Here is a 13,780-nt window from a genome sequence, read left to right as displayed (position 1 = left end):
GCATCTAATCAGAAGTGCAAAGAGCAGAAGTACAATAAATATAATATGTGCATATTATGTACAGTTAAATACGATATTTACAGTTAAATGCGATATATACAGTTAAATACGATATGTACAGTTAAGATGGGAATAGATATATAGATATATATAAATAGATATACAAACCTGGAAGTACAATGCATATAATGTAATTACAAGGAATTAAGGAGTTGGTTTAGGAATTGTTTTGGACGTTGCAAACAGAAGAGATTTTCATTTTCTGTTTTTGCATGTTTTAATGTTCTGTGTACCAAGAAAGAATGGAAACAATGAATAAAAAGGGACAAGATTGTGGCTGAAATCACTAAACTTGTAAAGCCTTCTCATAGACAGCAGTATTGTCAGATCCCAAATTATTGGCAGTCACAAAAAGGGGTGGGCATTCGGTACTTTGTAAATTTTAAAATATGCTGAAAAGTTGACACACAGTTGTCTAATTTGACATAACCTGTCAACAACATTTATTTATATAGCACATTTTCATACAAGCAATGTAGCTCAAAGTGTTTTACAAGATGTCAAAGAAAGTTACAAAAAAAGAAAAAACAAATAAGATTAGGTAAGAATATTGAATGATTAATAACCGGAAAAACAAATAAAACTATGTGATCTTTTTAAACGTGAATATATAAGTAGTAGAAGAGCAGCATCCTTATTTTACAACATCATGATGTAAGTCTTTAAAGATGAATCTAGTGAACAGGTCAAATGACTGGTAGGACAGAGAAAAAAACAAAAAAGTCCAGTTAAGCTGGAGAAGAAAACAAAATCTGATGGGATTTCAAGGCCAAAATATCACCTAGCCCCCACTGGGAATCCTACCTAACACATCCATCCATTATCCAACCTGCTATATCCTAACTACAGGGCCACGGGGGGTCTGCTGGAGCCAATCCCACCCAACACAGGGCACAAGGCAGGAAACAAACCCTGGGCAGGGCACCAGCCCACCGCAGCTACCTAACACAAATGTGCTTAAATATTTCCTCACTGTTTCCAGACTGTCTGAGAGGATTCAGTGAAGTCAGTTTCATGGACATCTGGGCCACCTGCCTTCATTCAAGCATCACAGGTGGCTGCATCAAGCTTTGATCAGGTGGTGGTGGCTCAAAACACCACCACAGAGGAACCAGAAAAGAAACCAAAGAGATCAATAAAAATTGCAAACCACTCAAGAATATGATCATTCTAAACCTATATAGTCTATTAAAAGTACAACTAAAGTGTAGCTAGGAAAAAGCCAAATTTAAATAACAGGAATTTTGATTTTTTTTTTTTCTTTTTCTTTTTTTTTTTTCCTTCAAATATTCCACAGTATTAGCCTGGCATTTCTCTATTGGTAAAATATTCCAGATTTTAGGTGCATAACAGCAAAAGGCCACCTCAACACTTCAATTTAAACATAGTTGCTGGAATTGTAAGTAAACCTCCATTACTAGATCTATAAGAATATAGGAAAGTGCAAGATTATTTAAAGTTTTATACACCATTAGAAATACCATAATAGTACTCTATTCTAAATGACATAGGTAACTGACATGACATAAAGATATTAAAACTAGTGAGATGTGCTCAAATTTTCTTTTTCTAGTTAAGATTCTTGCTGTTGCATTCTGCACTGATTGCAACCGATAAATGCCTTTCTTAGGTAGTCCTGTTTGGAGTGCATTACAGCAATCTAGTTGACTAAAAACTAATGTGTTGATTCATTTCTCAGCCTCTTTTAATGTTATAAGAGTTCTAACTTTTGCAGTGTTCATTAAGTGAAAAAATGCAGTCCTAGTAAACTAGTTAATGTGTGGCTTAAAGTCCATGATTACCTCCAACTTGAATTTAAAACCTAAGGGGTCAAGTTTACCCTTGCTATTTCCATATTTGCCAGTCACTAAGATTTCTGTATTTTTTCCCTTATTTAGTTTGAAAAAGTTACTGTTCATCCATTTGGAAATACTGCTAAGACATTAGATCAGAAAGTCAACAGCACCAGGGTCATTGGGCGCTATCAATAAATAAAAAAAGTGTCTCGTCTGCATAGCTTTGGTAGTTCATCAAATCTGGCCTAATAAAAGCATTTAGATTGAAAAAAGCAGCGCACCAAGAATAGATCCTTGTGGTATACCATACATAATATCATGAAATAGAAGTCTGCAGGATTTTTTTAAACCCCTGCCTGCCCACTCCCACATACTGTGTGTATATGTATATGTACACACACTGCTCAAAAAATTAAAGGAACACACTTTTTTATCAGAGTATAGCATCAAGTCACTGAAACCTCTGGGCATATGAGACAACCCCCAAAACAGGAATGGTTTAACAGGTGGAGGCCACTGACATTTTTCCTTCCTTAATATTTTCTGACTGTTTTTTCACTTTTGCATATGGATGCAGTCAGTGTCACTACTAAGTAGCATGAGGCAATACCTGGATCCTACAGAGGTTGCACAGGTCATTCAACTTCTCCAGGATGGCACATCAATATGTGCCATTGCCAGAAGATTTGCTGTGTCTGCCACCACAATCTCAAGGGCATGGAGGAGATTCCAGGAGACAGGTGGTTACACTAGAGAGCTAGACAGGGACTTAAAAGGTCCATAACCCATCAGCAGTACCAGTATCTGCTCTTCTGGGCAAGGAGGGACAGGGTGAGTGCTGCCAGAGCCCTACAAAATGACCTCCAGCAGGACACTGTTGTGAATGTCTCTGACCAAACGAACAGAAACAGGTTTCATAAGGGTGGCCTGAGGACCTAACGTCCTCTAGTGTGCTGTGTGCTCACTGCCCAGCACCGTGGACCTCGATTGGTATTTGCCATAGAATACCAAAATTGCCAGTTTCACCACTGGCACCTGTGTTTTCACAGATGAGAGCAGGTTCACCTAGAGCACATGTGACACACGTGAAAGAGTTTGGAGAATGTTATGCTGCCTGTAACATCATTCAGCATGACCGGTTTGGTGGTGGTTCAGTGATGGTCTGGGGAGGCATATCCTCTACAGGCTATACAACTGCACCTTGACTGACATTAGGTATCGGCATGAAATCCTGATGGAGGAATTGATACCATTGACTGCCCCTAAGCTCGCCTGACCTAAATCCAATAGAACACCTCTGGGACATTATGTTTCTGTCAATCCGACGCCACAAGGTTGCACCTCAGACTGTCCAGGAGCTCAGTGATGCCCTGGTCCAGATCAGGGAGGAGATCTAGTAGGACACCATCCGTTGTCTCATTAGGAGCATGCCCCGATGTTGTCAGGCATGTATACAAGAACACAGGGGCCATACAAAGTGCTGCGTACAATTTTGAGTTGCTGCAATTAAATTTTGGCAAAATGGACTAGCCTGCCACATAATTTTTTCACTCTGATTTTTGGGGCGTCTTTGAATTCAGGGCTCTGTAGGTTGATCATTTTCATTTCCATCAAACGATGTGGCATCCTTTCGTTCCTAACACATTACCCAGTCTATATCAGTATAGATATCCAGTGTTCCTTTAATTTTTTTGAGCAGTTTATATATATATATATATATATATATATATATATATATATATGTGTATATATATATATATATATATATATATATGTGTATATATATATATATATATATATATATATATATATATGTATATATATATATATATATGTGTATATATATATATATATATATATATATATATGTGTATATATATATATATATGTATGTTTATTTATATGTGTGTGTGTGTATATGTGTATATATATATGTATATGTGTATATATATATATATACACTCACCTAAAGGATTATTAGGAACACCATACTAATACGGTGTTTGACCCCCTTTCGCCTTCAGAACTGCCTTAATTCTACGTGGCATTGATTCAACAAGGTGCTGAAAGCATTCTTTAGAAATGTTGGCCCATATTGACAGGATAGCATCTTGCAGTTGATGGAGATTTGTGGGATGCACATCCAGGGCACGAAGCTCCCGTTCCACCACATCCCAAAGATGTTCTATTGGGTTGAGATCTTGTGACTGTGGGGGCAATTTTAGTACAGTGAACTCATTGTCATGTTCAAGAAACCAATTTGAAATGATTCGAGTTTTGTGACATGGTGCATTATCCTGCTGGAAGTAGCCTTCAGAGGATGGGTACATGGTGGTCATGAAGGGATGGACATGGTCAGAAACAATGCTCAGGTAGCCCGTGGCATTTAAACGATGCCCAATTGGCACTATGGGGCCTAAAGTGTGCCAAGAAAACATCCCCCACACCATTACACCACCACCACCAGCCTGCACAGTGGTAACAAGGCATGATGGATCCATGTTCTCATTCTGCTTACGCCAATTTCTGACTCTACCATTTGAATGTCTCAACAGAAATCGAGACTCATCAGACCAGGCAACATTTTTCCAGTCTTCAACTGTCCAATTTTGGTGAGCTTGTGCAAATTGTAGCCTCTTTTTCCTATTTGTAGTGGAGATGAGTGATACCCGGGTGGGGTCTTCTGCTGTTGTAGCCCATCCGCCTCAAGGTTGTGCATGTTGTGGCTTCACAAATGCTTTTCTGCATACCTCGGTTGTAACGAGTGGTTATTTCAGTCAAAGTTGCTCTTCTATCAGCTTGAATCATTCTCCTCTGACCTCTAGCATCAACAAGGCATTTTCGCCCACAGGACTGCCGCATACTGGATGTTTTTCCCTTTTCACACCATTCTTTGTAAACCCTAGAAATGGTTGTGCGTGAAAATCCCATTAACTGAGCAGATTGTGAAATACTCAGACCGGCCTGTCTGGCACCAACAACCATGCCACGCTCAAAATTGCTTAAATCACCTTTCTTTCCCATTCTGACATTTAGTTTGGAGTTCAGGAGATTGTTTTGACCAGGACCACACCCCTAAATGCATTGAAGCAACTGCCATGTGATTGGTTGATTAGATAATTGCATTAATGAGAAATTGAACAGGTGTTCCTAATAATCCTTTAGGTGAATGTATATGTGTATATATATATATATATATATATATATATATATATATATATATATATATATATATATATATATATATATATATATATATATATATATATGACAGTAACACTCATCACTCACAACAGTGACAAAACAATTACATTGACACCCATGTTACGTTATTTTCAAAGTGTTTCCTTTTCTTTTTCATTACTTCTTTAACACACTACTTCTCCGGTGCGAAGTGCGGGTATTTTGCTAGTATACTAATAAAAGGCAAAGCCCTCACTGACTCACTCACTCATCACTAATTCTCCAACTTCCCGTGTAGGTAGAAGGTTAAAATTTGGCAGGCTCATTCCTTACAGCTTACTTACAAAAGTTGGGCAGGTTTCATTTCGAAATTCTACTCGTAATGGTCATAACTGGAACGTATTTTCGTCCATATACTGTAATAGAATGCAGCTCGATAGCCGTGGGAGGCGGAGTTTCGTTTTAAAATATTTAACCAATCACATTTCAGCCGTCATTTGTTGCCAGGCAGAGAGGCTTTCATAATCTGTTGTGGAGGCACTCTTAACGCAAAATAAATGTCGATTAACCTGTTGCTTCAACCAATCAGATTTTAAATTGGTGCCAATAGGGCCCTCTAGCAGACGTACGGCAACGTCACCGTATTCAGACCCATTGATTGGATAGAAGCCGATATGAGGAACTCTACGAGGCAGATCGTCGCGTGCACTATGGCCAACTCCATGGCAGGAATCTGGACAATATTATTTGCCACGCACAGACCAGATTTCAAGACCACGAAAACCTGATGTTTGTCACACTCCTCGAGCCCCCGAAGTTTCGGGAATACAAGAAAAAGTTCACGCATGCAGCCTTCTCCAGTTTAAAACAAGAGCCACAGAGCACTTTTTGATCTGTCTCGGCTAAAAACAGAACTGACTGTAATGTATGCCATGGATGATTTTTGCAGGAGAATCTCCCACTGATCTCCTTGACTTCCTTCATCAGAAAAATCTGAATGAGAGCATGGGGTATTGGTTTATTGGTACATGGGGTCGCATCAGTATATTTGGCGGTGAGTATTCCTGTGTACACTGCTTCTGTCAAGCGGACATTTTCAGGCCTAAAGCGAATTCAAACTTATGCCAGAAATACCATAGGGCAGGTTTGCCTTTCAGCATTAGCTTCGATGGCGATAGAAAGTGAGGTTTTGATAGAACTGAAGCACACGGATAATACGAGTAATTGAACTGTTTTTGAGGAAAGAGAGGACGATGGATTTTGTTTACAAATAATCCAAATTTTTGGTTAGTAAAATGTTGCGATTTTCCTAAATAATATTGCAAGTTTATGAGTTATTATTGATGTTTTGTATGTGTATTGCGGCTGTGACTGCAGTAGAAAGGAACTTGTTCATCCCTGGTTTGTCTATTCAATAAAGGCATTTATTGTGGCTACAGGATTTATCATATATATATATATATACCCCGATCTACATACTGTGAAATAAACGAGCCACACGCCGTGGCGCAACATGAGAGACTTCGCCTCTAGCGCTGACGTCCGAGGTTCGATTCCCGAGAGGGGGTGCAGTGAGTGTGTACGCCTGATGAGCCCAAAATTAGGGCGAAACACGTGCCGCGTACTGTTTGCATTATTTGACAGTAAGACTATTTCAATATATTCAATATATATATATATCAGCGCTTCCCAATTCATTTTACCCTCGCACCGCTTTGGTTTAAGAAGAAGTATGAAAAAATATGAGGTTATCGCAGAAAAAGAGATCACCAATTGAAGCTTTATGAATAATGGATACTTTATTCGCCATCAATAATTGTTTTGGTAAAGTCGTCCTCAGTGTAATTATCCTTCCATTTTCAAATTTTTTCGCGACTAACCATGATTAAATGAATGGTAAAAAAGTAAGAGCGAAGCGAGGGTGACTTATTCAGGCAGGCAGGCAACAGCTCAATAGCTCGAATATGGATATAAGTAGGTTCTATTTAGTCAACAGAAATATATTTGGTAGTAATGTAAGTTGAATTTAGTCTTTAAATTTCTATGGTGAAGAAAAAATTATGCAATGATGACTAAATTTAACTTGCATTTCTTCCAAACATATTTCTGTCGACTAAATAAAAATTACTTTATATTTTAAATTTAAAAAGAACTTGAACAGATACGACAGTTCATAATACCCGCGCAGCACTAAGTGCACGTAAGAGCAGGAGTCATCCGTTTTAACAAGCAGCATATTGCACTGATACGAAATAGCCTGCCCATTTAATTATTTAGGAATGGATAGATAAATTAAGATTTTGTACAAATAATGTTTTTCATTTTTCTTCCTCGATGGATTCTGGCACCCCAGCAACAGCTGCTCACACATAAAGGAGATATATATATATATATATATATATATATATATATATATATCATCAGACCAGAGAATCTTATTTCTCACCATCTCAGAGTTCTTCAGGTGTCTTTTAGCAAACTCCAAGAAAGAACTTTTTGGCCTTAATTCTAAGCGGTATGTGTGGAGACATCCAGACACTGCTCATCACTTGTCCAATACAGTCCCCACAGTGAAGCATGGCGGTGGCAGCATCGTGCTGTGGGGGTGTTTTTCAGCTGCAGGGACAGGACGACTGGTTGCAATCGAGGGAAAGATGAATGCGGCCAAGTACAGGGATATCCTGGACAAAAACCTTCTCCAGAGTGCTGAGGACTTCAGCTGGGGCGAAGGTTTACCTTCCAACAAGACAATGACCCTAAGCACACAGCTAAAATAAAGGAGTGGCTTCACAACAACTCTGTGACTGTTCTTGAATGGCCCAACCAGAGCCCTGACTTAAACCCAATTGAACATCTCTGGAGAGACCTAAAAATGGCTGCCCACCAACGTTTACCATCCAACCTGACAGAACTGGAGAGGATCTGCAAGGAGGAATGGCAGAGGATCCCCAAATCCAGGTGTGAAAAACTTATTGCAGCTTTCCCAAGAAGACTCATGGCTGTATTAGCTCAAAAGGGTGCTTCTACTAAATACTGAGCAAAGGGTCTGAATACTTAGGACCATGTGATATTAATTTTTTCTTTTTTTAATAAATCTGCAACAATTTCAAAAATTTGTTTTTTTGTCTGTCAATATGGGGTGCTGTGTGTACATTAATGAGGGAAAAATATTAATTTAAATGATTTTAGCAAATGGCTGCAATATAACAAAGAGTGAAAAACTTAAGGGGGTCTGAATACTTTCGGTACCCACTGTATGTATGTGTATATAGATATATATAGATATATATAGATATGACAGCAACACTCATAACAGTGACAAAAGAATTACATTGAAAATCATGTTACGTTATTTTCAAAATGTTTCCTTTTCTTTTTCATTACTTCTTTAACACACTACTACTCCGCTGCAAAGCACAGGTATTTTGCTAGTGTATGTATATATATTTTTAGCAAAATAGCTGCGATTGGCAGCGGAGAAGTAAAAAGAAAAGGAAACATTTTAATAATAACGTAACATGATTGACAATGTAATTGTTTTGTAATTGTCATGAGTGTTGCTGGCATATATATATATATATATATATATATACATATAAACATATATATATATATATACACACACAGACACATATATAAACATATATATACATATAAACATATATATATATATATATACACATCTATACACATATATATACAGTTATATATATATACACATATACACACATACATATATATACATATACATATATATACACATACTGTATATATACACACACATATATATACATACTGTATATACAACATATACATATCTACATATATACTGTATATACACATATATATACAAATCTACATATATATATCTACATATATATATATATATTAGGTGGACTCGATTAAAAAATTAATCCAATTAATTAGAGGCTGTGTAAGAATTAATCTTGATTAATCGTATGTAATCGACACGTAAATTTGCCCCAAATCGCAAATGTTTTTTTTATTTAAAATGGTTTTAGTGGGCGACAGAATCAAATAATAGACATGGACATGAATATTGTAAACTGAAGCTGTTTTAATTTCTGAAAAAAAGCTTTTAAGCTGCATTTGAATTCAAAACAGAAACAAAAATATCATCCCTGGTTAAAATTGGGCAGACTTAAAAATAAAGTGGTAGTTTAAGTACTTTAAGTACATTTTCAGAATAGTATTGTCTTTAAATAATAATAACCAAAATTTCACCATAAAGTGCAGTTTTTCTTCTTAAAAAAATAAGTCAGAAACATAAAAGGTAATTTGACCAGCTTACTCTTTAAACTCTGAGTAACATTAGCCAAAATTATTTTGTACATTAGGCTAAAACAGTGTGATCATTGAACATTTTGTAATTAGATGTATTTAGAATTACTAACGGTCACGGAAGTCCAATGATCCCCAGTAAGAGCCACAAAGTCCGCTTTCTGTAATGCATCTAATTTTGCTTGCTTTTCAGTGTGCACAAAACCATGCTTTTATCAAGGCTTCGGGTAGTTGAAATGATCAGTCGTAGGAACGTGCTTTATTCCGACTCTAACATTTTTGTAGCTGTGATGTGTGCATCAGTGTAATGGATGTACCAGGAAATCATGCATTGACAAAAGTTCCTGTTTGCTTGGAATTGAAAGTGTGATTAAATGCGTTATTTTTTAACGTGTTATGGAGTACATGCATCGAAGCTTCTCAACTGTGGTTGTGCTAAGAAAGGGAAAATTTTAAAAATAACGCAACATGATTCTGCGTTAACCTAATATTTTTTCATACGTCCCAAACCAAGGAGATGGGAAGGTAAAATGAATCGGTAGCGCGTACATAGTCAGTACATCCCTCTCGAATCAAACCTCGAATGTCGGCGTTAGAGGCTGAAGACTCTACAATTGAGCCACAGCGCGCGGCTTGTCTATGCTAAAGTACGTATTGTAGATCGGGCTATAGATATACATTTATATATATATACCCGTATCGCAGTGGAGAAGTAGAAGTTATGAAAAGAAAAGGGAACATTTTAAAAATAACGTAACATGATTGTCAATATACAGTAATTGTTTTGTGAGTGTTATTGAATGTTGCTGTCATCAAGGATTTGATTATCATTATTTCTTTCAATCAGGCTCGTATTTGTACGATGTGTTCAAGTTACATTCCGTGTTTGTCAATCGTTGTAAAGATAAGAGGTTTCATTCATCGATTAGTTCCTTACTGCATCAATAAACAGCTCGTCTTCCTTTTTATCTGTGATGTGACAAACTGCATGCACGGGTTTTTTTGTTTTTTTTTACGCTGTCTTCCTTTAGCGGGACATTCACTTTTTCCACCGTGTGCTTTGTTTCCACAGTAGCTGCATTTATGAATATGCTTATCAGACGCTTCATATTTTTGCTGCCTTTTCAATTGTGTAATTCGGTTTTGTTCAGCTCTTTGGAACTGTTGCTTTTATCTGTGCACTGCATCAGTTCACGTGAGCCACTCGGTGTACTTGCATCGAAGGTTCCCAGCTGTGCTGGTGCCATCTCGCTATGTCCATAGCTTTATTTAATGTTACCTTAGTCCTGGCACTTAAAACTTTCTCTGGCAGTTTCGCTGAGTTTGTGTCAAACACCACCCTGACCATCTCATCTTCCTCTCCATAAGCACAGTCCTTCACCCGTGAATATTTACCCGTGGCAGTTTGCTATTGGATTGCCGCTGGACGGATGGCCTTATATGGGCAGGCACTAAATTACAAACGCCAGCGCAGCCTGTCTATGAACTTAATTTAAAGTGTAGGTTTACATGCGTGCTTTGTTTCTGAAGTAGCAGAACTCGCTTCTTATTGTTTAAGCTGCCTTCTCAATTATATAATGCATGTTTTCTTGAGCGCTTTTTTGAGGTCTTCCTGGTTTTCTATGTACTGCGTGATTACGTGGGAGGCGTGATGATGTCACACGAAACTCCCACGGCGTTGAAGCTCATCTCCATTACAGTAAATGGAGACAAACTGCTTCCAGTTATGACCATTACGCGTAGAATTTCGATATAAAACCTGTCCAACTTTTGTAAGGAAGCTGTAAGGAATCAACCTGCCAAATTTCAGCCTTCCACCCACACGGGAAGTTGGAGAATTAGTGATGAGTCAGTGAGTGAGTCAGTGAGTGAGTGAGTGAGTGAGGGCTTTGCCTTTTATTAGTATAGATATATATATATATATATGTATGTATGTATGTATGTATGTATGTATGTATGTATATATATATATATATATATATATATATATATATATATATATATATATATATATATATATATGTATGTATATGTATGTATGTGTATATATATATATATATATATATGTATATGTATGTATATGTATATATATATATATATATATATATATATATATATATACATACATATATATATATATATATATATATATATATATATATATATATATATTGTAAAGGACGAGCAGAGACAGTACGAAGTGTTGGGGTTTTCCGGCCCCGTATATTCTTACATACAAAGAAAAAACAGGTCAAAACTATAAACTCAAAGTTCATAACGCGACACCGACTCCTGGCGTCGCGGCCATTTTATTGGGGAGGAGCCGGAAGTGGAGGAATGTCGGGAAGGACCGCAAGGGAGGATGGGAAGGATGACGCCAGGGCAAGATGGCGGAGGAAGGGCGGAAGTATCGCACTGCGGTCATCCATGCCTATGGTGCAGGGCGGTCTTTTGCCTATGAGGAAGCAGAGGGAGAAAGTTAATACCCCACCATTCCCTGGCGCAGTGGTTTCCCAGGTGCTGTCGAATCAATCCGCTGCCTCCTACTCGCGTGCGCGTGACGATCCCCCTTAGCCCAGGACCGTCAGGTCGGGCGGACCTAACCGAGAGGTCGTGAATACGAGAGGGCATCGGCATTGGCCTGAAGGGTGCCCGCCGATAAGTGACAGTGAACTTATACGGTTGTAAGTCCAGGAACCACCTGGTGACCCGCGGATTCACTCTTTGTGCAGGGACATCCACTGAAGTGCAGCGTGATCAGTCACCAGCGAACTTCGCGACCCAGCAGGTAGTACGGAGGTGGGTCACTGCCCACTTAATGGCCAAGGCCTCCCTCTCCACTGCCGCGCGCACGGGTCCCGGTCCATCAGTTTCCGCTAAGGTACATCACAGGGTGCTCGACACCATCGACGCTTTGGCTCAGCACGGCACCCAGGCCTGTGTCCGGCGCCGGTCTGGAGAATAAACGGAGCCCAAAATCGGGCGTCCGTAACACAGGTGCCGACGTTAGGGCCTTCTTTAGGTCACTGAACGCGTGTTCTGCTTTGTCGGTCCACACCACGTATAGGGAGCCCTTTTGTCAGGTCAGTCAAGGGTGCTGCTCTTTCGAGAAACGGGAACAAACCGGCGGTAGTAACCGCAAGCCCCAAGAAAGCCTGCACCTGTTTCTTGGTACTCGGACGGGCCATTCTAAGATGTCTTTCACTTTGGAGCTCTGTGGCGCACCTGTCCTTGTCCCACGAGGTAGCCTAAATATTTGGCCTCCTTTAATCCAAAAACACTTCCGGGGTTTATGCGGAGGCCGGCTTTAGCCAGTGTTCGGAGGACAGCTGCGACCTGCAGTAGATGCTCCTCCCAGGTGCCGGAATAGATGACAACGCCATCCAGGTAAGCGGCGCTATAGGACTGGTGGGCGCTTCAGCACTCTATCTACCAGGACGCTGGAAGGTCGCCGGGCCCGTGCAGCCCAAATGGGAGGACCTTGTACTGCCAGTGCCCGCTAGGGGTGCTAAAGGCCGCTTTTCCTTTGCGGATGCCGTTAAAGGAATTTGCCAATACCCTTTTGTCATGTCAAGGGTAGTCAGATATCGAGCCGCACTCCAGCCGCCAAGGAGGTCGCCAATGCGGGGCATGGGGTAGGCATCGAACTTGGAGATCTGATTCAGACGCCTAAAGTCATTACAGAACCTCCAGGAGCCGCCTGGCTTGGAGACGAGGACAATAGGGCTGGACCAGGGACTATGGCTCTCTTCAATTATGTCCATGTCCAACATACGTTTCACCTCCAGTTCGACCTCTGCGCGTTTTGCCTCCGGGAGTCGGTAGGGCCTCTCCCGGACGATTACCCCGGGCTCCGTGACTATATCGTGCTCAATCAGCGCGGTCCGCCGGGTGACTCGCCACCACCTCGGGATGGCTCGGAGTGTTTGGGCTAACTCCTGCCGCTGCTTGGGGTCAGCTCTTCGCCGAGGTTAAGGGCAGTTGTGCTTGCGAAAAGGGAGAGTGACCTACGGGAGCTGGGGAGCTCCTCTCTATCTCTCCAGGGCTTTAACAGGTTGATGTGATAGATCCTCTCACTCGGTCGACGATTGGGCTGTTTCACCAAATAGTCGACGAGTCCTTTTCTCTCCTTAACCTCGTAAGGCCCTTGCCAGTGAGCGAGCAGCTTCGAGTGGGAGGTGGGACGAGCACCATAACTCGTCCCCGGGCGAACTCCCTGAGGACGGAGTTGCGGTTGTAACACCGGCCTGCGCTGCTTGCGCACGAGTCACGCGTGCTCTTTTAGGAGGGGCCTGATCTTTGTGAGTCGGTCGCGCAGTTGCGCCACGCTCAAAATATTAGAGGAGGGAAGAGCCTCGGCCTCCCAGCCTCTTTTAGGATGTCGAGGATTCCCCGGGGTTGTCGCCCGTATAGTAATTCAAAAGGGGAGAAGCCCGTAG

General features: G+C 40.2%; 1 protein-coding gene across 2 annotated transcripts in view; it reads left to right on the top strand.

The window, feature by feature from the left end:
* Window positions 1-13,780, top strand: part of hgsnat (heparan-alpha-glucosaminide N-acetyltransferase) — a 376,297-nt gene that overhangs the window by 353,987 nt on the left and 8,530 nt on the right. The window lies entirely within an intron of this gene.

Source organism: Polypterus senegalus, chromosome 4, assembly GCF_016835505.1.
Source record: "Polypterus senegalus isolate Bchr_013 chromosome 4, ASM1683550v1, whole genome shotgun sequence".
Classification (NCBI taxonomy): domain Eukaryota; kingdom Metazoa; phylum Chordata; class Cladistia; order Polypteriformes; family Polypteridae; genus Polypterus; species Polypterus senegalus.
Note: the sequence above shows the minus strand (reverse complement) of the source record. Positions and strands in the feature narration are given on the sequence as shown.